Below are 27,533 nucleotides of genomic sequence, written 5' to 3'. Positions count from 1 at the left end.
ACACGGACGTAAAGAAGGAAACAACAGACACACGGGCCTACTTGAGGGTGCAGGTTGGCAGGAAGGAGAGAATGGAAAAACTATGTATTTGGTACTATGCCTATTGCCTGGGTGACAAAACTGCACACTAAACCCTCCCACCCCCGTGACACACAATTTACCCATGTCACAAACCTGTACACGTATCCCCTGCACCTAAAATAAAAGTTAAGAAAAAAAAAAATCAGACATTACCTAACTGGTAATCTCAGTCTAAAACTCGCAGTCCGAAAACTTGCCTCAGAACACTGTAGACAGAAATAATGACGTTGCCATTGTATAAATCCACCAGGTACTTTTGCAGCCTTCAAAAAACCCCAAAAAACAAACCAAAAAAACCTTTCTAAAAATAAATATTATATGACCGTTTTTTAAAATTTTTTCCGAGATGGAGTTCCACTCTTGTTGCCCAGGCTGGAGTGCAATGGTGCAATCTCAGCTCACTGCAACCTCCACCTCCTGGGTTCAGGAGATTCTCCTGCCTCAGCCTCTCCAGTGGCTGGGATCAGAGGCGCCCGCCACCACGCCCAGCTAACTTTTTGTATTTTTAGTAGAGACAGGGTTTCACCATGTTGGGCAGGCTGGTCTTGAACTCCTGACGTCAGGTGATCCACCCACCTCGGCCTCCCAAAGTGCTGGGATTACAGGTGTGAGCCACAGCACCCGGCCTATTGTTGTTTTAAATCAGCAACTGAGCTATTCTGAACAAGATGCCTTGTAGTTTAACCCTTGATAACAGAGCGATGCGGATACCTGGAGAACTGCGGGGGCAACATGCTGTTTCTGTAACTTGCTCTGTTCACACAACAGCATTAGCTTAAGCTCGGGTTTTCTTGAGCTGCAGTAGTGCAGGCATCTGGCTGCTTCTACTTGGTTGACGTCACTACTCTTCTTTCATCAGCTTCCTTGATTTCCTCACCTATTTTTGGGTCCAATTGTCTAGCCTCGGGGATCTGGCAACCTCATGTTCACACAGCCCAGGCCCTGGCAACCATCTTCACCTCAAGTTTTAGGCCCCAGCAAATACAGGTATCCCCAGGGCACCACCAGACTTGGCCAGCCTTCATCCTGCCTCTGACTATCAGGATGGACATCAGAAACCTCAGGTCCCTCATTGGGCTTCTTTTGACAGATACGTCATCCTGGCAAACATGCAAAACAACTCTATAAAGAGGGTAAGTTACACCAAGAACCTGTGGCTCAGTGGTTAAGTAATCCACTCTCAGTCATGCTGCACATAAACAGCACTGCTGAAGCCACCGGGCAGTGGGTCACTGCTGCTGACACGGTGACAGGTGGGAGGACGCCCTCAGATGTGGTGATGTTGGGAAGAAGGTTGAGAATCAAAATGTTAAAGAACTACGTGAACAGCCAAGTACTGCATATTTTTAGTAGATATTCATGTGTATATTTAAAGGAGGTATACTAACTTGAACTACAAACTGAAAGCTTATAAATAAAGAGTGCTGACCAACCAGCCGGACGCAACAGATGAAGACTGCAGGGAAACCTCTGTTGGCCTAGTCACCAATTTCCACTTGCGGTTCTATTTGGCTCCAGAGGTGAAATTCAATTCAGAATGAGCTGGGCCACACCAGGCTTGGTGGCACACACTTGTAATCCCAGCACTTTGTGAGGCCAAGGCGGGAGGATTGCTTGAGCACCTAGGAGTTTGAGACCAGCCTGGGTAACATGGTGAAAATTAGCCAGGCACACCTGTGCACATCTGGAGTCCCAGCTACTCAGGAGAATGAGGTGGGAGGATCCCACGAGCCCAGGAAGCTGACGCTGCAGTGAAACATGATCATGCCACTGCACTCCAGCCTGGGCAGCAGGGCAGCACGTTTCATTGAAAAAAAAAAAAAAGGATGAGCTCTCTCAATAAGAACAAATAACACAGGGAATGCTGGGGACAGGGATACATATGGCCCTAGGAACCTACAGGAAGCCATTTTCAGATCACAAGGAGAGTCCACCTAAGAATAAAATTGATACCATTTGAGAACTAAGTAGACAGAAAGAAACTGGAACCTTCATTGACACTGCTAAGCCCTGCCAAGCTTCGTCTCAGGGCCGCACACTACCTTTGGCTTTTTGGTCTCATAAATCAATGCTCCCTTTACTGTTTAAGCCACTTTTAAGTTGTTTCTGATAAACTTAAAGACGAGTTTTGTGGAACACATTTAAGATAAGCACTTTCTTGCATAGTATGGCACTGCAAATCACTGAACATTGTAAGTTTAATTTTCCTGGTATACGGCCGGGCGTGGTGGCTCACACCTGTAATCCCAGCACTTTGGGAGGCTGAGGCAGGTGGATCACTTGAAGTCAGGAGTTCGAGATCAGCCTGGCCAACATAGGGAAACCCCGTCTCTACTAAAAATACAAAAATTAGCCTGGCATGGTGGCACACGCCTGTAATCCCAGCTACTAGGGATGAAGCAGGAGAATCACCTGAACCCGGGAGGTAGAGGTTGCAGTGAGCTAAGATCTCACCACTGCACTCCAGCCTGGGCAACAGACCAAGACTTTGTCTGAATTATTTTACCACAGTGTCAAAATCATGATCCTCTCATATTTTTAAAGGTAAACAAATGCATTTCTTTGGGAGTCATGGAATAGGTAAATGCAAGTAAAGGAGAAAAAGCAGATGTGACAGTCAAGGGCAGAGAGACGACAGACACTCAGATTTCATAGATTAGCACAGAACTTCTTTCGGTCCTTATTAATAAGATTGCCCTAATAATAAGTGTTGTGCAACCAATTGAAAGCTGTTCAGTTTATTTCTGACACAAACGTAAATGTTACCCACAGGCAGCCTCTTATTCACCTTTTCTACTATGGCCTAAAAAGCACTCCTGAACACCCGGGCAGTTTTAAAGCCTCTGAAGCATATTTTCTTCTTCTTCTTTCTTTTTTTTTTTTTTTTTGAGAAGGAGCCTCACTCTGTCACCCAGGCTGGAGTGCAGTGGTGCAATCTTGGCTCACTATAACCTCCACCTCCCAGGTTTGAGCAATTCTCCTGCCTCAGCCTCCAGAGTAGCTGGGATTAAAGGCATGTGCCACCACACCTGGCTAATTTTTTATTTATTTATTTATTTTTGAGATGGAGTCCTCACTGCATTGCCCAGGCTGGAGTGTAGTGGCGTGATCTCAGCTCACTGCAACCTCTCCCTCCTGGGTTCAAGCAATTCTCCTGCCTCAGTCTCCCGAGTAGCTGGGATTATAGGCGCATGCCACCACGCTCGGCTAATTTTTGTATTTTTAGTAGAAACAGGGTTTCACTATGTTGGCCAGGCTGGTCTCAAACTCCTCACCTCAAGTGATCCACCCGCCTCGGCCTCCCAAAGTGCTGGGATTACAGGCGTGAGCCACCGCACCTGGCCTGCAGCATGTTTTCACACACATGCATGCATGTATGATTCCCCTGAAACCTAACAACATCCCTGTAGAGGGGAGGCATCACCAGGCAACTGCAAACAAAGAAACTGAGGCCTACAAAAGCTGAATACTTTCCTCAAAGTCACAGGACTCAAAAGTTAGAGAAGCCAGAAGCTGGAAGACCCCGGTCTTCTAACTGAAGTTCAAAGGACCTTTTACCATACTACCTGGCCTCTCCTGGACAGTTCTGGAAGTATCTCCCACCTACGAAAATAGATGGGCACAGCAGGCCCGTGCTGGACACCAAAGGCGTGTTTCTGAGACCTTATACAAGGGCAAAAGATTGAGAAACAGGCATTCTGGACAATCTAAAAAATGCAACCACCAATATCAGAACATTAAAACTTAGCTCTAGAAATACTCTTTCATCATACTCCTGGTTCCAGCAGCCACTCCTTATCCCTGAGGGCCCAAAGTTTTAGGGAGTGCCTGGAATACTCCACACCCAAAAGACAAACACAGGCCAATTACAGGACCGATGTTTTTTATATATATATGTGTGTGTGTGTGTGTGTGTATGTATATATATATATATGTCGGTATATATATGTATATATATGTGTGTGTATACATTATGTATATATATGTGAGTATATATGTATATATATATGGGGTATATATATGTGTATGTGTGTGTGTGTATATATATATATACACATATATATATAAAACAATTAAGATTCAAGACCTCAGGTATTATCTAGAGCACTTAAAATTTAGGCCTTGCATTTTGTTTTTTGTTTTTGAGACAGAGTCTTGCTCTGTTACCTAGGCTGGAGTGCAATGGCGCGATCTTGGCTTACTGCAACCTCTGCCTCCCAGGGTCAGGCAATTCTCGTGCCTCAGCCTCCCAGGTAGTAGCTGGGATTACAGGTGTGCACCACCATGCCCAGCTAATTTTTTTCTATTTTTAGTAGAGATGGGGTTTTGCAACATGTTGCCCAGGTTGGTCTCAAACTCCTGAACTCAGGCAATCTGCCTGCTTCTGCCTCCCAGAGTGCTAGGATTACAGGAGTGAGCCACCACGCCAGGCCAGGACTTGCATTTTGAAGCAGTTGTATTTTATGCTCACCTTTTAAGAAACATTAACCAAGCAGCAATCCAGTATTTTCCTTTCTAGGACATAAGACGGAACATTTGGTTTACTTGGACTTTGTTTGGGAAATGCCCAATGGTTCTCTTTTATTTTTTTAAGTCAGTGACTTTCTATACTTCTCAATGCTGCATGGGCACCAACAGTAAGGGGGCTACATTCTTCCATAAAGGGACAGGTTCTGGGGGGCTGCTTGGCAATGCTTTCTCTTGTCAAATCCATCACTGGTTTTCGAATCAACACATGGAAGCAATGATAGAAACAAAAGGTCTTCATAAATAGAGTTTGCCAACCTATAATGATGAGTGCCATGAATTAATGCATACATGTAGCATTTCTCGTAGAAAGCAGGTTGCAGAGACTCACTGCACTGACGACAGTGGGTGTCAGGCAATGCAACTGCTCTGTCCCATTATCTGCAGTGATCTCCCTTTTTTCTCTCATCCAGATCCTCTTCCAGAATTGAACTGAGAAATCAGTATTCTATGAGAAAGGATTTCATTGAATCTGTCTGGGAATGGGGAAGAAGGAATAGCTTGGAATCCCCGAGCAATCTAATGGTATTTATGATAATGAAGAGTGAACATAATCTATTAAATGGTGTCCAAGCAAAGCGACATCGTTCCCTCTGACATCCTCAACACAGAGCCCACCAGAGAGCCTGCACACCAAATATCTCCTATGGTGCAACTCTTACCTTTACCATCACCAACCCCATCCACCCCATGAGACAGGAAGAATGGCTTGCCCTTTAAACCTCCTCCTGGAAGTCCACAGCTACTCTCCTTACAGTCCTGAGATCCCATTCTCAGCTCCCTTCAGAGTCCACTCAACATTTTCCTTCCTGGGCTTTTAGCGCTTGGGTCCTGGGAACTGGGGCTGCTCATGCTTTAAAAACTCTTTCTGGGCTGGGTGCGGTGGCTCACACCCGTAATCCCAGCACTTTGGGAGGCCGAGGCAGGTGATCACCTGAGGTCAGGAGTTCGAGACCAGCTTGACCAATATGGCGATGGTGAAACCCTGTCTCTACTAAAAATACAAAAATTAGCTGGGCGTGGTGGCGTGCGCCTGTAATCCCAGCTACCTGGGGGGCTAGGACAGGAGAATTGCCTGAACCCAGGAGGCAGAGGTTACAGTGAGCTGAGATCATGCCGCTGCACTCCAGCCTGGGTGACAGAGTGAGACTCCATCTCAAAAAACAAACACACAGACAAAACAACTCTTTCTGGCTGGACATGGTGGCTCATACCTGTAATCCCAGTACTTTGGGAGACTGAGTCAGGAGGATTGCTTGAGGCCAGGAGTTCAAGCCTAGCCTGGCCAACATAATGAGACCCCCACCTTTACAAAAAAATCTAAAAAATATAGCTGGGTGTGGTGGCATAGGCCTGTCATCAGTCCCAGCTACTCAGGGGACTGTGATGGGAAGATTGCTTGAGCCTGGGAGGCAGAGGTTGCAGTGGAGTGATTGTGCCACTGTACTCTAGCCTGGGTGACAGAGTGAGACCGTGTCTCAAAAAAGAAAAAAAGAAAACTAAAAAAAAAAAAAACTATTTCCAATGGCTCCTCCACCTATATTGGCCATCGTTTACCCGCTCCTTGTGGGGTCATCTCAGAGCTCAAGGTCTCGATACCAGCCTTCCTTCCAGAATCACTAGCCCAGGCTTTCACTGTTGCCTCCTAAATCTCCAAAACCCCTTCCCTTGGGGAGTGCCTCCTCCCAGATCCACAGCGCCTGACTCTCCAGCGTATTCCCAGCCCTAAACATGGACATGCAAATGAACTCGCCCAGATGTCATGGCTCTGTTATTCTGGCCTAAGACTAGGACTTCTCTTTACATATCCCCTTGAGGAGTGATTTAACTGCCATAACCCTTTTCTCTAGCCCCCATTCCCCTTTTAAATGCAAAATAGAAAAATAGAAAACATCCTCTAACCTTGGGTTTTTGACCTTGGCTCTGAGATGAAAGAGGAGATACCATCATCTCCTTGCATGCCATTTACTGGCTGGGAAATACTCCAGCATCAGCGCTGCTCTGGGAATCAGGAGATCTGAGGGTAACTGATTTACAAAAACTTCAATGAATGAAACATTTGGTGGTTAACCGCTAAAGTTATTAACCTTACTTTTGCTTATAATCTGCAGGAATGGTTAACTAAAATTAACCCAACTCAACATGTGCTTGCAGAACATTCACACTATATTGAAAGAAGCCAAACAAAAGAAAGATTTCCAGTCCTCAACATGGGTTTCCCAAACTGCCTTCATAGGACATCAATAGCTCCTAGAGCAGGGGGAAAGGGTGTACAAACACATCTGAGAGACCCTGAGTTAAACAAAGATCCTTTTCCTGGAGGCAGCACCTCTCAGAGATTTCAATACACCGATGAGAGCTGTGAAACCCCTGATCTTCTAAGGCAGGTTCAAAGCTGTTTCTACTATACTATCTTGAGTCTTCGAAATGGTTTGGAATGTACTGCCTGCTACTGGAGAGAGTAGCTGAATACACTTTATGCTACAGAAATGTTTCTTGAAGGGTGTATGAGTTCAGAAAGTGCAGTTCATGAGCGTGGCTTCCCAAAGTGCCTTCCAAGTTGCAACAGAAATTCTACAAGATCCCGATTCAAGATACACATAAAGGCCCAGTGCAGTGGCTCACGCCTGCAATCCTAGCACTTTGGGAGGCCGAAGTGGGCAGATCACTTGGGTCCAGCCTGGGCAACAGGGTGAAACCCCATCTCTACAAAATATACAAAAATCAGCCATGCATGGTGGTGCTTACCTATGTAGTCTCAGCTACTTGGGAGGCTGAGGCAGGAGGATTGCTTGAGCCCAGGAGGTGGAATTTGCAGTGAGCAGAGATCACGCCACTGCAATCCAGCCTGGGTGACAGAGTGAGACCCTGTCTCAAGCAAAACAAAACAAACAACAAACAAACAAACAAAAAAACAAAAAAATTCACAAAAACAGATTTAAACACTGTGATAAGAAATCAACAAGCACATTCAAACAAGTTACCTAATTTTAACAGTATTCTCATTACTTTGTAAGAAGAAATATAATTGAATAAACTTACATGAACAAATGCTGCTTTCAAAAATCTGTTCAATAAGTGTGCACAAAAGAAAAGGTTTTCTGGTATTAAATAACCACAATCCAAAACTGCCTTATCAGGATTTTCAAATAGAAGGAAAACAAAACATGGGCCAAGGGAGATTATTAAATTTTAAACAGCAATGAAACATTTTACAAATAGTGTGCTTCTATTTAGCAATAATGTCAAGATCTGACAAATAAAAATGCTGAACTTGTTTGATTCACAGCCTAAAAGTGACAGGGGACTTTCAGCCTTCTTCAATTTCAGGCTAGACTCCAGAACACATTCTTTGTGCGTTAGGTTCACTTTTCAGCAGAGGCAAACAGTGTGTACAACCACGCTTTATCTTTGTTTCCATGAAAATGGAGTAAAAATGTGTGTATACTGATGCCCTGCTTTTTTTCTAATACAGATTAAAAAGGGAAAGAGGAAGTAGGAATATATCCTTAAGATTGATAATAAAGATGAGGCTCAATTTTATCTTCTACCTAGAGTCAAGTTTCTGACTTGTCTAAGCTTTCATTATTCACCTTGCGAAGAATTCTTTTAATCCCTGCAACTGCCCTCAGATTTTTTTTTTAACCCAATAATCAGGAACTTAATACAGCATCTGGTGTCAGAGGTCCTTATGAGTGACAACTGTGAAATGTTTGATTTATATACAAGTCAACAATGTTGTATTCTGAGAGAGAAGAGAATAATAATGAAAAAGATGTTCCTCAGAGTATGGTACCCTCAGAAATAGAGTTAAGGGACAGAGAAACCTAGAGCCATGCCAGGATGAAAAGCCACCATCTGTGTGGCATCTGCCACCCCCAGGTTGACGGGGCTTGTGGTATTATGCACACGTTCCTCCTGAGGCATAGCTGGGCTGAAAAAGACCCAGATTTTTTTTTTTAAAAAAACGACCAAATAGGGCAGTTTTATCATATACAATATATTTGCCCTCTACATGTGAAATGGAAAAAGCTCTGAGGTCATACTCTAAAATCAGTGGTTCTCAACATACCGGGCTGTGGTGTTTGTAAGAGCACAAAACCACACACAGTAACATTTTCTCGGGGCTGCAAAAATCTGTGTCCCATGTACGTTTTGAATTTTAAGATGTAGTTTTTCTATTTCATATTAATATTTCTGAAATGGGGATATGTTTTATAATCCACGTGGACTTATGATGTGGTTGTGTCTGGCCAGAAATGCTTCCTTAGTACCAAGGAAATACTGTACATGCCACCTATTATTTTCAGCTCCATGGAAATATGGTTTTAGGTAATAAAATGTCAATTAAATGTAAAGTATTAGTATGCTAACAGAACTAACATGTTTTCTCACAGAACTAACATAAGAGACTTCCCTCCCCAAGGATACCATGAGTGCAGTGACTAAATGAATATGGGGCCACCTACAATTGTTTTCATAATAGGTTCTTAAACTGAAGGACTCAGGATCACTGTCTACCATGACTTTTCTTTTTCTTTTTTTTCTTTTTTTCTTTTTTTTTGAGACAGGCTCTTGCTCTGCTGCCCGGCTGAGTACAGTGGTGTGATCACAACTTACTGCAGCCTCGATCTCTTGGGCTCAAGTGATCCTCCCACCTCAGCCTCCCAAGTAGCTGGGACTACAGGTGGCTATTTTTTTTTTTTTTTGGTAGAGGTGGTGTCTCACTATGTTGCCCAGAATGGCCTTGAACTCCTGGACACAAGCAATCCTCCTGCCGTGGCCTCCCAAAGTGTCAGGATTACATGTGTGAGCCACCGAACCTGGTTGCTATCACCTTTATACAAAATAATTCAGGTCTGTGTTTCAAAGAGCCAGAGTTGGAACAATTAGAGGATAAATCCCTAAAAAAGAAATATAAGCAAATGGTATTTGATCTATACTTTAATATTAGAAACTTAAATTGTTCTGGTATTCCTAAATTATAGTTCATTTCATCTTTTTGGTGGCTTAAACTGAAAAGATAGAGTATCTTTAGTTTCAATATATCAAAGGCCGTTGGAAATAGGAGGCAAGACCAGCACTTTAATAAGCAGTAGGGGCCGGGCGCGGTGGCTCACTCCTGCAATCCCGGCGCTTTAATAAGCAGTAGGGGCCGGGCGCGGTGGTTCACGCCTGTAATCCCGGCGCTTTAATAAGCAGTAGGGGCCGGGCGCGGTGGCTCACGCCTGTAATCCCAGAGCTTTAATAAGCAGTAGGGGCGGGGCACGGTGGCTCACGCCTGCAATCCCAGAACTTTAGGAGGCAGAGGCGAGCGAATCACTTGAGATCAGAAATTTGAGAACAGCCTGACCAATGCGGTAAAACTCCGACTCTACTAAAAAAATACAAAAGTTAGCTGGGCGTGGTGGTGCATGCCTGTAGTCCCAGCTACTAGGGAGGCTGAGGCACGAGAATCACTTGAATCTGGGAGGCAGAGGCTGCAGTGAGCCAAGATCGTGCCACTGTACTCCACCCTGGGTGACAGAGAGAGACTCCATCTTAAAAAAAAAAAAAAAAAATCCTTTATCAAGACTGTTATGGCTCAATAATCACAGTGCCAAATAAATAAATTCCTATTTAAAAAACCAAGCATTCTTCTTAGCAAGCATACTACAAATGGCCCAACTAAACGCCTTTCACTTCGGAAACCTGAGGTCTGATCCAGACAAGGATGATCTGATCAAAGTTTTAGAGCTACAGAAACAAAGTCTTCACCAGGATTTTACATATTCAAACATAAATTTAGTACAGAGGAAATTTAATAGTTCTATAATTTTAACACTGGTGTCTCTCAAAACACTAGCAGAATTTAATCTTGTTCTAATTCAAACCAGGAAGAGTTGAGAAAAGTCACTTATTTGTATGCTGTTTCCCAACAGTATAAAAATAAACAATATACATTATGTGCCTATCAAACTAAAAAATAAATACCAATTAATAAAGGAAACAGCAATTAGCAAAGTCATTAGTTTACATTCCTTTTTTTGCTTCTGCAGTTGTGGCTAATGATCTGTTTTGACAACTTTTACCTGTATTATACTTAATGCTGATAAATTCATGATACAGACCTAGTATTTTATATCAATTTTACCTGAAATAAAAGGAGACCCAGGACATTTGTGAGGAATATAGTCTCATAGTATTAAGAAACCCAAAATTCAATCCTATTAAACTTGTATTTTTAGCTAACAAGCAACACATCTAAAACCTCTTCATTTCCACCCCAGCACCAACAATTAGCTTTCTTCTCGGGATTTTTTTTGTTCACCCAGGCTGGAATGCAGTAGCGTGAACTTGGCACCCTGCAACCTCCACCTCCCAGGTTCAAGTGATTCTCCTGCCTCAGCCTCCCAAGTAGCTGGGATCACAGGCATGTGCCACCACGCCTAGCTAATTTTTTGTTTTTAGTAGAGATGGGGTTTCACCATGTTGGCCAGGCTGGTCTTGAACTTCTGACCTCAAGTGATCCACCTGCCTTGGCCTCCCAAAGTGTTGGGATTACAGGCATGAGCCACCGCACCCAGCCCTGGATTACAGTTTTGAGGGCAGCTGCTAAGGTTAAGTTTTTTAAGCCCGTAAATGACTCAATTTTAAAATATCCACACCTGGCGGATATTTTATTTTTTAATAAACTTTCAAATTTAGAATAGTTTTTGATTTACAAAAAAACTGCAGAGACAATACTGAGAATTTCTATATACCTCTCACCCAGTTTCTGGTTATTAATATTTTACATTAGAATGTGTTGCAATTAGTGAACCAATATGGATGTATTATTATTAACTAGAGCTATACTTCATTCAGATTTCCTTAGCTTTTTTCCCCCAATTTTACTTTTCTGTTCCAGGGTCCTTTCTGAGTACCGCATCACATTTAGTCGTCACAGCGCCTTAGCTCCTCTTGGCTATGACAGTTTCTCGGACAGTCCTGAAGAGCGCTGATCAGGTGGTTTGTAGGATGTCCCTCAATGTGGGCATTTTTCTAACGTTTTATTTATGATTTGACATCACAACAGAATGGAAGACCATGGCAGTGAAGTGCCACTCTCATGACATCGTCTAGGGTCCTACTATCCACAGTATTCACTGCTGCTGCTCCTGACCTTGATCATCTGGCTGGGGCAGTGTTCATCAGGCTTAGTTACTCCTCCTACACCCAACCCCTTTCCCTTCCCACCTTTGTTGGGAAGGCTACACTTAATGGGGGAAGACTTACGCTCCCTGTATTAGTTCACCTTCACACTGCTGACAAAGACATACCCGAGACTGGGTGATTTATAAAGAAAAAGGGGCTTAACGGACTCACAGTTCCACATGGCTGGGGAGGCCTCACAATCATAGCAGAAGGTAAAAGGCATGTCTTACATGGTGGCAGGCAAGAGAGAACGAGAGCTGAGCAAAAGGGGTTTCCCCTTATAAAAGCATCAGATCTTGTGAGACTTATGCACTATCACGAGAACAGCGTGGGGGAAAAGCCCCCATGATTCAATTATCTCCCACAGGGTCCCTCCCACAACATGTGGGAATTATGGAAGCTACAATTCAAGATGAGAATTGGGTAGGTGGGGACACAGCCAAACCATAACACTCCCCTTCTTGAGGGCAGAGTAGAGACATACATTACTTGGAATTCTTCTGTGTAGGAGACTGTCTCTGCTCCCCATCAGTAAACGGGGAGATGAGTCATTTATTTCTATGTGTATGGACTCATGGATACCCACAGTTAATTTTTAGGAAGAGGGATGAAGGGATTTTGTTGTTGCTTGTACATGTGCGTAGCAGATACGCCAAGGCTGGGGATGACAAGGACCTGTTGATGGGATGCAGGAGAGTAACAGGCCTCCCTCTGCCTACAAGGCTTTGCCCACACACTGGTCTCATGTCCCACTATGTTGAAATTTCTGTCTCAATAAACTTATAAAGTACTGTGCATTGTAGAAATTTGGGTTCAAACTGCAAACGCTAAACCCACTATGCGAAAGGCCCAACTGTCTGTATTAGTGCCTCTCCTTCATCCTAAATCCCCACCTCCACGCAGCCATGGATCCCATGCGTGACACCTTCATGCACTGTGAGCTGGCATCCTGTTAGGAGGATGGTGGCGATTCACAGTCCACTCCACAACTTCCCTCCTGGAGTTGTGCATACTTGGACGCATGCAATAAATGGGTTTTCAGTCTGAGGAGTGGTTTGGAGTAAACAATTCTGCAGGTCTTGATAGTGAGTGTATTTGGATACTGACAGCAGAGCAGCAAAGGGCACCTCCCAATAACATGAGAGAGGTGACATGCAGAAGCTATCCAGGGTGCTCTGTGAGCCCAGAGGAAAGAATGTCACTCAGGAGTTGACAATTTAGATGATGAGCTACACCAACAAGGGTGTGAGATGGAGGGTGGGGAGGGCATGGGCTTTAATGCATGATGACATCAACATTCCATGGTCAAAAAGGCCCTCCCAGCATAAAGTCTAATGCTTTCAAATTTGCAATCTTGTCTATGCCAGTACATCTCAAGCTTTTTAAGTGGCAGAACACCTACAAGTGATAGTGAGACATGCACTAACATCAAACATAAAGACGTTTACAATTCGGGGTTGGATAGAATTTATGTGGACGGTCTAGCAGTGACATGCACCGTGGACTAGAAACCTGAATAGGAGACAAAAGCTTTAAACTGTAATGTTTCCCAGGACAAATTGGGACAGCTCCCTCTAAATTCCATTTTTACTATCAAAACACCTCTGCTTAGCTTATAAAAATTCATATTTGAGAACTGCTGGTTTATACTAATTTGTACAACAAATCTTATTTTCACTGGACTGAAGGGTACACTTTAGAAGCCACTCTGTCTAAATCACTACAAAATCCAAATGAGCAAAGTATAAAATAGAGGTTTCATAATATAGATCTTTAAAACTTTATTCGAGAGTTTTTTTCCTCCTCGCAATTGCTGGCAATAGCCACTGTTGTATGTTTAGCTCTACTACGCATTAATGAAGATTTCTGATCAGATCCATGGAATTATTTAAGAGTTTAACGTGGAAGACTTTGCTGATGGTAAAAACAAATTAATTAATTCAATCTGCCTTCAAAGCAACAGGAAGAAAGTATCAGAGAGGGAAAAGTGATACCATCCCAGCACAGGAACAAGACCAGCTGTGCCAAAGTTATCAGCGAGTACGCAGAGCTGGAGATAAGCCTGCAGGGAAACCTGGGACTTCTGAGGACGCTCTTAATATACCCTGGCACATCACGAGGGAAAAGGGACCCTTCTGAAAAGACAAAGAGGTGGGACACCACTGCCCAGACAGAGGGAGACTCGCAGGTTGCATGTTCATTTGCTCATGAAGGTTGGCTTCCTTCCCTATCTGACCCCGGGCAAACACAGGGCTACGATGGCAGTCTCTCATGGCCCGAATGTTGCTCAGATAACCCTTGATCCCAGCATCAGAATCCCAGAGTTTATTACTGGATTCCAGAGCTCCTGATCCACTAGCTCTGCAGCAGGACCCAGGAATCCACGTCTTTAACTAGCAACCCAGGACCTGGATGCAGAAGGTCTTTATGCTACTTTGACTGACATCATGAAATCGGGGCTACAAACCCTAAGCAATCTATGGGCCAAGCCATCCTGAGAGTGTTTCTCAACTTTTATCAACAGGAAGGATTTGTTAACCTAATTGGGTGGCACACCCTGACTGGGAGAGGGTCTCATTAGCAGCCTAGTGCTACCAGTTGTTATGTAACTGTTAACAGGTGTTGCTGGCCGGGTGTGGTGGCTCACGCCTGTAAACCCAGCACTTTGGGAAGCCAAGGCAGGCAGATCGCTTGCAGTCGGGAGCTCGAGACCAGCCTGGCCAATATGGTGAAACCCTGTCTATACTAAAAATACAAAAATTAGCTGGGTGTGGTAGCGCGCCTGTAGTCTCAGCTACTTGGGAGGCTGAGGAGGAAGGATTGCTTGAACCTGGGAGGCAGAGGTTGAAATGAGCCAAGATTGCACCACTGCACTCCAGCCTGGGTGACAGAGTGAGCCTCTGTCTCAAACAAACAGAGGCTCCGTCTCAAAAAAACACAAAATGGGTGTTGCTGCAACAGGCTTCTGTCAGCCAGTGCTTAAATCTAAGTTGATTCAGTTTCACATGCATCATTTTCACTAGCCCAGGTTACCACCACCAAAGTTACATCAACAAACTGCACAGCACAAAAGATTAGTGACAAACAGAAAATAGACATGAATTTTAATTCAGATTCGAGGCACTCTAGATGACAAGCCAGACCCTCCCCAGGCACATTTATCAATGATTTTACAATGCAGTCAGTGCCTACATGGATTTTTGATCATTTGGGACCCTGCTGAAAGTACCTAGAAGACCAACCTTGGAGTCATGGCCCAGGGTGAAACCTGCTATGTGTTTAACCCGTGAGCAAAGGTTCTGTCCTCACCATGCACACCCCACATTGGCACTGGGAGAACATTTCAAGACAGCGCAAGAGGCTGCAGCCGAGTGGGTCCCCACCCTGGCTGAATACTACAATCACTGGAGGAGACCTGAAATAATTACCTGTGGGCAGGCCCCACCAGACCAACTGCTCAGAATCTTGGGTGAGTCATGGGCATCATGTTGCTTTAAAATGCTCCCCAGAGCCTGGACAACACAGCAAGACCCCATCACTTAAAAAAAATAAAAATTTAAAAACTAGCTGAGTGCAGTAGCATGTGCCTGTAGTTTCAGTTACAGAGGAGGCTGAGGTGGGAGGATCGCTTGAGCCCAGGAGTTCGAGGCTATAGTGAGCTATGATTGCACCACTGCAGGATCAGATGAGTGAGTGGCAGTTCTGGTCCTAAGGAGAGACAGATATGAAGACATGCACTGGCTATTGCAATCCAGGGCGGGAAGTGTCTGGACCCTCAGTGCCTAGAACAGGGCTTGGATCACTGTGCTGTTCCATAAATATTTTCTGATTAAATAGCAAAGCTAAGCACACAGACCTGGGATGGAAGAACCAGAGGGGACAACACCTGAAGGGGACAACACCTGATAGTTTAGGAAGAATGAAAATGACTCCATTAAGCAAAAGCACCCTAGAGGAGTGACCTGTATAAAAGCAGGGTGGCGGGGGAGTGAGGATATATGTCATCAGTGAGGACATCCAGACAACAGCCACTGCACAGGCCGGCGGTCAGGAGAGAGGTCTGGACGGGGGACAGCCTTGGGCATCCATCCAGGAGGGGGCTGGGAACTGAACCTGGGCCCTCCAGCCTGGGCGAGAGAGCGAGATCCATCTCTAAAAACAAAATAAAATGCTCCTCAGGTAATGATAATGTCCCAGGCTTGGGCCCCAAAAGGAATGTTTTTGTTCCTAAGACAGTCTCAAAAGTGGGCACTGTTTCCCCTGCTCTGCCTAACAAATGGAATGTTCAATAAATTATTGCTGAACTACACTGAACACATTTAAAGATCAGACAACTTCCATTTCTATAACAGGCAAGAAACCTCAGGGATGGAGGACTGGGTTGTCATTTGTGATCTCATCTCTGCAACTGTATGACTTTGTGACAATTAGTGTCAGACCTTCATCTTTAAAGAGGTGCAATGAAAAAGCACTGCCTTCTCACTGATCCTACTAAAAAGTTTAGGGTTGAGAAGTTTGCTAAAAGTGCTGAGATTTAAATTGGCAAAAACAGGAGCTTCCACCAAAGAGTAGGCTTTCTGTCTGAAACATCACCAGGATTGAAAATTGAGAGGGAAAAACTGTTAATCCCAGCAACTGTCTTCTGCCGGTTATAAGGGTGGCTATATTTGAGCCCAGGAGTTTGAGACCAGCCTGGGCAACATAGCCAGACCTAGTCTCTACAAAAAATAAACAAAATTATTCAGGCGTGCTGGTGCACTCCTGTAGTTCCAGTCCCAGCTACTTGGGAGGACAAGGTGGGAGGATCGCTTGAGCCCAGGTCAAGGCTGCAGTGACCAAAACTGCGCCGTTGCACTCCAGCCTAGGTGACAGAGCAACACTGCTTCCAACAACAAAAAAAGGATGCCCAGGTACATTCAAATTTCAGATGATGAACAAATAATTTTGTGTAAATATGTCTCATACCAAATTTGGAATATCTTTATATTAAAATTTTATTTGTTGCTTATCTGAAATGCAAATACAATTGGTGTCCTGTATTATAACTGGCAACCCTAGGGATAACAGCCCCAAAATAAATTGTCTAGCTATGTTGTCCTGTGTTTCAGACTTTGTTACTTTGTCTCAGTGGAAAAGGATGACAGTATTACAGGATAAAAACATTTGCAAATCTCATGTTTGTTTCCCAACAAAATGCTTTGATATTCATAGGCACAGGGGCCACCTAAGAATAAGCAGAATATTCGTCTCACAGTTACTTTTCAGAGTGGAGTTCTTCAGCCCTGAACAAAGGACACAGCAGAAAGGAAATGCAGCTGGGCAAATCGATGGAACAAAGGAAGCATTCAACTCACACCTTGCGTCATACACGCACAAAACTTCAGCTATCTGTAGAAGCCAGAAATGATGATGAAATTTGATCTGTTTAATCTTGTAACTATGAAGTTCCACTTCCTATTTTTTGCTCCTGTGGGAGGTGAGGGGAAGACGCACAGTAGAACTTAGGGAGAGAAGAGAAGGAAGCAAATTGGTACAATCACATTGACTTTTTCAGAAAACACTGCGCAGGACCAGATGAGTGAGTGGCAGTTCTGGCCCTAAGGAGAGACAGACATGAAGATGTGCACCAGAAATTGCAATCCGGGGCGGGAAGTGTCCGGACCCTCAGCGCCTAGAACAGGGCTTGGATCACTGTGCCGTTCCATAAATATTTTCTGATTAAATAGCAAAGCTAAGCACACAGACCTGGGATGGGAGAACCAGAGGGGATGACACCCAAAGGGGACAACACCTGATGCTTTAGGAAGAACGAAAATGACTCCATTAAGCAAAAGCACCCTAGAGGAGCGACCTGTATAAAGGCAGGGTGGCGGGGGAGTGAGGATGTATGTCATCAGTGAGGACATCCAGACAACAGCCACTGCACAGGCCGGCGGTCAGGGGAGAGGTCTGGACGGGGGATAGCCTTGGGCATCCATCCAGGAGGGGGCTGGGAACTGAAGCCCTGGTGCAGAAAGGATGCTCCAGAGAGGTCAGGCCTGGGATCCTAGGCCACGTCTTCCTCAAACAAAGGGCAGGGTGCCCATGAGAAAATATATGGGTTTCTGGGCTCTAGAAAGCTGAGGAGAGCAGGGGTGCAAAAGAGACTAAGAAATGACAGACCAGCTGCATGAGGAAAGCCTAGAGAGGCCCCTGCCTCGGACAGCAGGGCCGACTCCTGGGGTGATGGAGGCTCCAGTGTATGAGGAGAGCAGACCCAGAAACGTCCACTGGATCTGGAGAAACGGGTTACTGTGATGTGATAGGGAAGGGACAGACAGCAGAGGGCTAAGGCATGAGTTCCCCTTAAGCAAGGGGAAAGATTGTAGAGACAGCAGCTTTTCTGGCAATGGAATGAAGGGACAGGTGGAGGGGCTCTCACATCAAAGTGGGGCTGTTTCACAGGTATTTTTTATTTGTTTGTTTAGAGACAGGGTTGTCTTGTCACCTAGGCTGCAGTGCAATGATCTCAGCTTACTGCAGCCTCCATCTCCTAGGCTCAAGTGATTCTCCTGCCTCAGCTTCCCAAGGAGCTGGGACTACTGGTGTGCATCACCATGCCTGGTTAATTTATTTTTAATTTTTGTAGACACTGAGTTTCCCTATGTTGCCCAGGCTGGTCTTGAACTCCTGGCTTTAAGCAATCCTCCCACCTGGACTCCTAAAAGTATTGGGATTACAGGTGTGAGTCACTATGCCCAGCCCACAGGTATGTTCTTATGGTGGGAGAGGCCTCAGGATCTGTATAAAATGAAAAGATGGAGCCACAGGCAGGAAAATGATTATACAGCTCCCGAATGAAAGCTCAAATGCTCTGAGCAAGAACTCACAGATCCTTTTTCTCAACTTCCTTTCCCTGGTATTCCATCCAGGAGATCCAGATGCCCTGTAGCAGAAACAAGCCGAGGTCCATCTGGACTACAGCCCACTCCTGATGTCCAGCCTCTTATCTGGCTGAGTGACTCTTCTAATACAGAAGGCGTGGAAATGAGTGTTTCAAGACGTATGGGTCCAGGACACCCAACTCCACTTAATTCATTTAAAGACACAGAACAAAAATCAAAGCCCTGTGAACTAGGAAGACAAGTGCTCACAAGGATAGCCATTTAAGTGATCCTCCAGAGTCTTCTGAGATTCTGCAAGCAGCCGAGAATCTCCAGGGAGATAAATTACTAAAAAGCCACTGGAGAATTCCATCGCTTCGGCAGTGCCTGAGCCACTTTCTACAGAGGGACAAAAGACACAGAGAGAGGGGTAGCTGGCAGAGCCGGCCGCTGGTGCTATCTGGGCGTGGTGCAAAAAACACGGCTTTTTGCTATGTCAACTGTAGTAAAAGAGATCTCAGGAAGACCTAGCCATTCGTTAAACAATTTTTTAAAAGAATGGGAAAATCAGGCATTCTGCAGCTCTGAGCAACAATAGTCAACTATTATTTCTTTAAATGCCCCAAAGAGCACTCATAAAAGACTTATTCAAGATGCCATTTGCACAATACTAAAAGATCACACGAACAGAAACTCATAAAAATGTGCAAGCTTTATAGCTGATAACAGTGGAACTCCACTTAAAAAGAAAAAGCATAAAAGGGTGGTTCAACATGAAGCGCAAACTGGACCTAGGACAACAGCAGTATTTCTGTTGCTCCCTGAAGCAGTTTTCACTGGGTGGGAAATCGATGCAGTCTGACTGGAGGTGACCTAAAAGCAGACGAAAGATAGCCAAGCCTAAAGTCCACAAACAGCATCGGTAAGACCTACTGAGAGTTTCTTATGCATACAATAAGTATGCAATAAAGTATTTTTATTGTTATGAATGGAGTCACCAAGTATTTACCTAGAAAAAGCGGCAGAATTTGGCCAGGCGCAGTGGCTCATGCCTGTAATGCCAGCACTTTGGGAGGCCGAGGCGAGTGGATGACAAGGTCAAGAGATGGAGACCATCCTGGCCAACATGGTGAAATCCTGTCTCTACTAAAAATACAAAAATTAGCTGGGCGTGGTGGTGTACACCTCTAGTCCCAGCTACTTGGAGGCTGAGGCAGGAGAATCACTTGAATCCAGGAGGCAGATGTTGCAGTGAGCCGACATCGCACCACTGCACTCCAGCCTGGGCAACAGAGCGAGACTCCATCTCAAAAAAAAGCTGCAGAATTCCTTCCACGTGATTTGCGTTCTACCCCAATGCTTGACGTACTAAATCCACCACCTCTCTTGAAGCTAGGTTTTCAATAAAATAAGAACGACATTTTCTTTCTTTCTTTCTTTTTTTTTTTTTTTTTTTTTTGAGACAGGGTCTCGCTCTGTCACCCAGGCTGGAGTGCAATGGCACGAACTCAGCTCACTGCAATCACTACTTTCTGGGTTCAAGTGAGTCTCCTGGCTCAGCCTCCCGAGTAGCTGGGATTACAAGCGCCTGCCACCATGCCCGGCTAATTTTTTGTATTTTTAGTAGAGATGGGGTTTCACCATGTTGGCCAGGCTCATCTCGAACTCCTGACCTGAGGTGATCCACCTGCCTCAGCCTCCCAAAGTGCTGGGATTACAGGCATGAGCCACTGTGCCTGGCCGAGAATGACATTTTCTAGGTGGCCTTTTTTTTTGGTTTAATGTGTAGACAGGGTGTCACCATCCTGCCCAGGCTGGTCTTGAACTCCTGGGCTCAAGTGATCCTCCCACCTCAGCCTCCCAAAGTGCTGGGATTACAGGTGTGAGCCCCCATGCCCGGCCTTGAGGTAGCTTTCTTAAATTGAGACGTTAAAAGTCTAAGGGAAGAGGAGTGGCTTGTTTACCTGTGGGCAGAACTGACTGCAGTGTAACTGGGACCCCTTGCAGTCACCAGGGTCTACGACGGCATCCTGGCTCTGCCCCTCTCTGTTCCTAACCATCAAGCCCGGATGTGCAGCCCTGCTACTTAGAGTGTGGCCCACCAACCAGCAGCAGCAGCCTCAAGGAAGAGCTTGTTAACAGTACAGCCTCTCAGGGGCCACACGGGACTCTGAATTTGAATACGCATTTAACAAGATCCCCAGCTGATTCCCCTCCATGCTTCGTGACGCAGTAGAGCAGGGAGAGAAGCTGGCTGAGTGAATTGCTGCCCCATTCCAAAAACCCATCAGGAGAACGGGCAGCAGCTGCAGGAAGTGACTTTCACTGTACTCCATTTCATTTTATCACACTTTCATTTTATTGACCTTTTCTCTAAAGCAACAGAGCTGTTTTCCTTTGTTTTATTCATAACTCTTAATTTTTAAAAGTAGTCTGGCTTCATGCTATCATCTCAAATTGTATCAACTTTAAACTATTTACATGAATCGGGAGAAAGGAAATGGAAAACATTTTTCACATTCGATTTATATCCAATTATAGAGTTTTTTCTTTTTTCACAACAGTCGTTAACTTGTTAGCAAACCTGTGTTTTCACAGCAAGCTAGGAAGTCCCTTAGATCATTATCCAGAAAAACGGCATGTAATTAGAACTACACAGAAAGGCGCCCTAGAAAATACAGAACACGGCTAGAGGTACACACCTGCAGACAGGTGTTCTACAACAAGGCTAAGTGCACATCTGTCTACCTGGAACAGCAATTTTGCTTACTGAGTAGTTAACTGCATGCAATAAACTGTGAACTCAGGAAGGGCGAGGGCCATGCATGTAACTCGAGTAGGAGGGGTTCAATAAATATCCATGAATCAGTGAATCGATGAATATCACTTAAACACAGGCTCTCCCACAACACTCTGCTCCTTCCCTTTCAATTCCTGTAAAGGCCAGAATATTAAAGGAAGCTCCAAGTCATTCTTGATTGCTAAGAGGCCACTAGCCACACTGAGATGGCTCCTCCAGGGTAGCCCTCATGAGGACCACTAAAGGGCTTTTCCAACCAGGAAGTAAATCACTCCTATGCCACCATAAAGATGTTCGGCATCAGCTTCCCTATCCTGAACACTTTTAGGACTTGGAAAGGTAAATGTGGCACCGATCTGGGTATAAATGGCTTCACTCAACAATGTTTATAATCTCTTTCTGCCCCTGCTGAAATTCTCTTGAAAGCGGTGGAACTTTCTGTGCCCTTTTGGTTGCTGTGATGTGGACACTCTTTAGTAAACTGAAAAGGCAACAACAAGAACGAGGAAAGAAAGTAAAAGAGATCAGCCACAAAGACAACTAAGGGTGTTCTAAACAAATCACATGAGATTAGCAGAATAGGTGGGCTGGAGGAAAATTCATGCTGGAAAAGCCAGGCACTTTGATGTTGGAATATCTGGTTGAAGATGAACCAACCAAGCAGAATAAATGGGTGAAGAAGAATGATAATAATCTGTGAGAGGGAGATAGATCAGACATGGCACCCGGTTCACAGAATTAGAGTAACACCCCTACACATGATGCCCCCGTTGTATGAGACCTGAGTTTACTAGCAAAAGCTCAGCAACCCACTGATAATTTTGCCAACAAACAAACAAATAAAAAAAGAGGATGCTCTTTTTCAAATAATTCATAAACTTAGGCATCTTGGTTGTGGCTGATGTCTTTACTCCCTTGTCCCATCCAAAAGCTACAATCCACATGGATGGCACGTGGTCTTGAAAGCACTTCATCTCCTTCTCTACATGATTAATTTTATATTTATTTTTATTTATTTATTTTTTTTGAGACGGAATCTCACTCTGTCACCCAGGCTGGAGTGCAGTAGTGTGATCTCAGCTCACTGCAACCTCCGCCTGCCTCCTGGGTTCATACGATTCTCCTGCCTCAGCCTCCCCAGTAGCTGGGACTACAGGTGCGTGCCACCACGCCAAGCTAATTTTTTGTATTTTTAGTAGAGACGGGGTTTCACTGTGTTAGCCAGGATGGTCTCGATCTCTTGACCTCATGATCTGCCTGCCTCAGCTTCCCCAAGTGCTGGGATTACAGGCATGAGCCACTGGGCCCAGCCAATTCTCTTTTTTTTTTTTTTTTTTTTTTGAGACATCCTCTGTCACCCAGGCTGGAGTGCAGTGGTGCCACCTCGGCTCACTGCAACATCTGCCTCCCAGGTTCGAGCGACACTCCCGCCTCAGCCTCCCCAGTGGCTGGAATTACAGGTGTGTACCACCATGCCCAGCTGATTTTTGTATTTTTAATAGAGACACTGTTTCACTGTGTTAAGCAGGCTGGTCTCAAACTTCTGACCTCGAGTGATCTGCCTGCTTCGGCCTCCTAAAGTGCTGAGATTACAGGTGTGAGCCACCATGCCTGGCCACCCTTCTCTACATGATTAATTCTTAGCCCTCAGACTCCAGCTCAAAAGTCACTTCCCTGGGAAGCCCCCCTTGAATGCCCCTTTCTCATTGCCTCCTCTGTCCCCTGACATGCTTTTCTCACACCTAGACTGCTTCACTCTTTCTCTTTTTCTTTATTATCTTTGCTTCCTCCATAGGAACTCGAGCCCCTGAAAAGCAAGGACTGGGTCTTAATTCTTTGTATCTTTGCTCAGATCAGAAGAATGACTGTCTGTGCTCACTTCATTATGAATATGTGAACTATGCTTTGTGAGCCCAGGAACTGGGTGGCCCTGGACTGAAGAGTCCCTGCGCAGGAATCATTACTGAACCCGAGTGTGGGTGAGTAAGCCCCCAAGAGAGATGAGCTGAGAGGAGAGAGGAAGAGGTCGCGTGTGGGATGAACACCTCCACGCTGCATCAGCCAAATGACTTTGAACACCTTTTCTTGGTCTAAAAAAAGAATCATATCTCTCCTGAATACCTCTCAGGATGATGATGAGCAAAATAGAGAATGGATCTGAAAGCACTTGAAAATCTATAAACGACCATGCAAATCTATAATAATGACAGCATTTTGGTGGTGAAAGGTAAGGAAAGTAGGGATGATGGATGGATGGATGGATGGATGGATGGATGGACAGACAGGATGGATGGATGCATGGATGGATGGATGCATGGATGGATGGATGGATGGATGGATGGATGGATGGATGGACAGACAGGATGGATGGATGCATGGAGGGATGGATGCATGAATGGATGGATGGATGGATGGATGGATGCACGCATGGATGCATGGATGCATGGATGGATGGATGGATGGATGGGTGGATGGATGCAGACTGGCTCATCAGCCACAAAACAGCTATGTTCCCACAAAAACTAAAAATAAATTTAAGGCCAGGTGTGGTGGCTGATGCTTGTAATCTCAACACTTTGAGGGCCAAGGCAGGTGGATCCCTTGAGCCTGGGAGTTCAAGACCAGCCTGAACAACATGGCAAAACTTCGTCTCCACAAAAAATACAAAAATTGGCCAGGTGCGGTGGCTCATGCCTGTAATCCCAGCACTTTGGGAGGCCAAGGTGGGTGGATCGCCTGAGCTTAGGAGTTCAAGACCATACCGGGCAACATGGTGAAACTCCATCACTATTAAAAATACAAAAAAAAAAAATCAGCTGGGTGTGGTGGTGCACACCTGTAGTCCCATCTACTCGGGAGGCTGAGGCAGGAGAATTGTTTGAACCTGGGAGGTGGAGGTTGCAATGAGCCGAAATCACGCCACTGCACTCCAGCCTGGGCAAGAGAATAGGACCCTGACTCAAAATAAATAAACTAATTAAATTAAAATAAAAATTAAAAAACAGAAGGAAAGGGTTGACAAGTATCTAACTTCGGGTATTATTAGTCCATTCTCTCATGGACTCTAAGAAGTCCAAGTTCAGAAATAAGAATGTGAAACAGGAATGGGCCTCACCCCATTAATAAAATGTTGTCTAATGAGTGCACATAAATAATACCCAGGGTCCAAAAGCTAGTAGCTCCTCCCTCATGTTTACTTGGCATTTATGAAGCACTTTAACATGTATTGATTTAGAATGCCTAAATTTAATATTTAATGTGGTATCTAACAGATTTCCATCAAGACACAGAAAGAAACATTCTAACAGTACAGGCAGTGATTTTAAGTTTTAAATAAAGGCAAATGAGGTTCAAGTAGGTGAAGAAAATTGTTTCAAAAAGTTGTGGGGAAAGCACACAATGGAAGTCTTTTGTCTATTTCAAATCCAACTAAAAACGCAAGTTACAGCACAAGAATCAGTTCTAAAGAGAATACAAATTGTGTGTTAAAAGCCACTTGAATGGTTCGCTTTGCCAAGAGGTGAATGGGCTAAAAGGCTCATTCTCGGAGTTTAATTTCACCATGTAATCTTTAGGTTTAGAGTAAAGGGAAGCAAATGTATCCATAAAACTATGCACTGAGCATATGTGCTGTGTGCAAATGAAGTCACTGGGGGAGGAGAGACTTAATTTTGCTACCAGCAATATTTGGACAATTGGTAGATGCAGGGCCTGGATACCAAAGTCACATTTTAAAAGGGCGCTCTGTGCTCCGGCAGATGGACTACAAACTTGACCAGACTGCAGCCACTGTGTCTTCCACTTGCATTAACTTTTCTATTCCTTAACCATATGCCTTATCGCACATTCAAAAACATGTCCAGCAGATGGTAGGTAACAAAGAGAAGAGGGTGAGAAGTGAAAAACCCTGTTCTAAAGGAGGCATCTAAAAACCAATCACCTCCAACCTCTGATGAGAAGGGAATACTGTGAATCATTAAATGCCATTAAACACCAATAGTTTGACGCCATCCTTTGGAAGCAGATATTGACTTTTTTGTATCACAATACTTGGAATAACACACATACATTTTTCTAATACTGTTGTGTTTTCCTAACTCAGAATAATCACAGATTTTCATAATACCATAAATATTGACATAATGATAGATTGGCAATCCCCAGAATATGACTTCCTGTCACATGAAACCCTAAAGAGACGTATGGCTCTACACTGAGGAATCAGACCAATGAACTTATCTCATGAGCACTCATCAACATTATCTCATAAGCACTGAAGCAAGAAAATGTTCTAAGTTCAGAAAACATCGTCTCTTTTTATAAAATCTCTATTTGAAGATAAACAACAGAAGGGCTATTTACACTACTAATTCTGTCTCCATGCAGAGTCCAAAGAAGCTGGACAAAGGGCATGGGAAAATACCTCCAGGAAAAAGGCAGCAGTGTAGACAGCAAGGGAAGAGTACCAGGTGCCACTGTTCTCTGCATGGTACAGCTCCTACAATGCAGGTGGCTCAGAAACACAATAAAACTCAGGAAAGGCTACAGGAGAGAAAAAACAAGAGGGAAGAAAGGGAGGAACCTGAAGCAAAGGGAGGGACCTGACTCTTACACTCCGTTCTGCCCTAATCCCAAACATGGACCCTGAAAACAGCTCAGCTCCATTGAATCAGCCCATGGGCATGCACGCTCATCTGAAATGCCAAATGCAAAGTAAGCTTACTTTAACACGATCACACGGCAACTCAAAATGAATGTCATCAACACCAGGCATTGTCCTTCCAAAGTCCCTTCTGGGACATGGACAGCCTAGGCGTGTGCCTGCTGAGCCAGTGATTAGAGTGCAACCAAGTCACATCTGGTGGCCCAAAACTCTCGCCATGCTTGCACTCCAGGTCCCTCCCCACCTCTGAAGCGGCTCCTGGAGCTCTGCATAAAAAGAGGTGGGCAGGCCAGGCATGGTGGCTCACACCTGTAATCCCAGCACTTAAGGAGGCTGAGATGGGCGGACCACCTGAGGTCGGGAGTTTGAGACCAGCCTGGCCAACATGGTGAAACCCCGCCTCCACTAAAAATATAAAAATTAGCCAAGCGTGGTGGCACGTGCCTGTAGTCTCAGCTACTCAGCAGGCTGAGCCAGGAGAATTGCTTGAACCCGGGAAGCAGAGGTTGCAGTGCACCGAGATCACGCCACTACACTCCAGCCTGGGTGACAGAGCGAGACGCTGTCTCAAAAAAAAAGTGGTGGACAGTGGAGCTTTCAAGGCAATGAACTTGGCAATGTCTCCCTTCAAGTCTCAGGAAGAGGCCTGGGGAGCCAGGCCCGGGGAAGCACCAAGTCTGATCTGTAAGTCCTTTCTCCAACAGCACTTCACACAAAGAGAAGAAATAGGCTGGGCTGCAGCTCCCGCTGACCCAGCACCATGGGCCTCAGAATTGCTTTGACATCATGAACTTTCGTTGTACAACAGGTACTGCTCATGGAATAATGATACGTTCACTAAGACTTGTCAACAGACAATAGGTGAATGGTACAAGCAGAGGAAATAAGGAAATAATCCTATACTGTCTAACTTTATAAATGAGAGACCTGTAGGGCAGCTTCTTCAATCTGGAGGCATTTCAATTTTCCCAGTAGACCATCTCCTGATATGCTCAATGCTGATTCAAATTTTCTGACTTCTGGAATAGATAGATATGCTTAGAACTTAACCTTTAAAAGTTATGAGAATACTTTGAAGAAATGACTCAATACATTAATGACTCAAAAGAGTTAATGAAGTGTCTCAAGTAACATCTAGAAGCTGCTTAGGGATTAAGATATGCTAGTTTTGTTTGTTTGTTTGCAACAGGGTCTTGCTCTGACACCCAGGCTGGAGTGCAGTGGCAGAATCATGGCTCACTGCAGCCTAGACCTTCCAGGCTCAAGCAATTCTCCTGCCTCAGCCTCCTGAGTACAGGTGTGTGCCACCACGCCCAGCTAATTTTTGTATTTTTTGTAAAGACGGGGTCTCACTATGTTGCCCAGGCTGGTCTGGAACTCCTGGGCTCAAGTGATTCGCCCACTTCAGCCTCCCAAGGTGTTG

The 27,533-nt window shown here is 44.7% G+C and overlaps 1 protein-coding gene across 1 annotated transcript in view; it reads right to left on the bottom strand.

Annotated features, from left to right (window-relative positions):
* Window positions 1-27,533, bottom strand: part of FAM171A1 (family with sequence similarity 171 member A1) — a 160,225-nt gene that overhangs the window by 116,754 nt on the left and 15,938 nt on the right. The window lies entirely within an intron of this gene.

This window comes from Nomascus leucogenys, chromosome 9 (genome assembly GCF_006542625.1).
Source record: "Nomascus leucogenys isolate Asia chromosome 9, Asia_NLE_v1, whole genome shotgun sequence".
In the NCBI taxonomy this organism is placed as follows: domain Eukaryota; kingdom Metazoa; phylum Chordata; class Mammalia; order Primates; family Hylobatidae; genus Nomascus; species Nomascus leucogenys.
This window is presented reverse-complemented; position numbering and strand designations above follow the sequence as displayed.